Below are 1,001 nucleotides of genomic sequence, written 5' to 3' on the forward strand. Positions count from 1 at the left end.
CCGCTTCTCTCTCCACACTTTCACCCCTCTTCACTTAGGAGCTAGAATCTCTGTCGTCTGCTGTCTGAAGTATGACCGGGTATGTTCTATGGGTCTCCAGGTGTACTCATATTAAGTTTTTTCCCCCCAATACTTGCTGTTTAGTTGACTCCTTAGACATCTGGGGTACCAGGTTGGGGCGATTTTTTTATCTCTTCTATGGTATTCTTCTTGGTGGGGCCTTGAGGACGGTACCTCTTCTTTAAGGGGTCGAGGTGACTTAGGCTTCCTTTTTCCCCTTCTGGGGCTGGTTGTTGGGTCATCTGTTCTGGAAGTTCGGGCATTTACGGCCTTTTTCTTCCTCCTACTGTTTCTTGTCTGCTCCCATGTTTTTGGGGCTCTGGAGAATGCGTTTGTCTCCGTTTTTTTCCTGGAGCTGCCCTTACTTACGACGGCTCGGTTTGATTTGTCGCTTGCCTGGAATTGTGATGCTTGTTCATCGTTCATTCCTTGAGCTGTGTGGGTTGCCGGGAGGTTGCTCCTGAAAGCTGGATTATCTAGTTTATGAGCTCTATTTCGTGTCAGCTCCTTAGTATTTAGACTTTGGGGTGTTCTCCCTCGAGCCTTTAGGAGTTATGCTCTCTGTCTCTGGGATGCTGAGTGAACGTCCAGTGTCCAAGGACCTTTGGATGTGGCGGTGATTGCATCTCCTAGGGTACAGGATTCTCCATATGAGGTTTCCATATGGTTCCTCAGGGGTTAATAGCTTGTGGTCGGCTCCGGTTTCCGGGTGTCCGGTTTTCTGGACATGTTTTCATCTTGGATAGCTGACCGGATCTCTTAGATGGGTCCTGGGCATTTCAGTCCTTCCAGTTCTGAGACATCCGCTTGCTGCTTCAGGTGGCTTTGTCTTTCTCTTATCGGAGACTTGGGAATAGCCTCTTGGTTAGTTTAGCTACCTAGCAAGCGAGAGATTGTGGTTGAAATCTGTTGAAGTTATTTGCACCTTAAATGTGTGCTCA

Source organism: Bombina bombina, chromosome 3 (genome assembly GCF_027579735.1).
Source record: "Bombina bombina isolate aBomBom1 chromosome 3, aBomBom1.pri, whole genome shotgun sequence".
Taxonomy (NCBI): domain Eukaryota; kingdom Metazoa; phylum Chordata; class Amphibia; order Anura; family Bombinatoridae; genus Bombina; species Bombina bombina.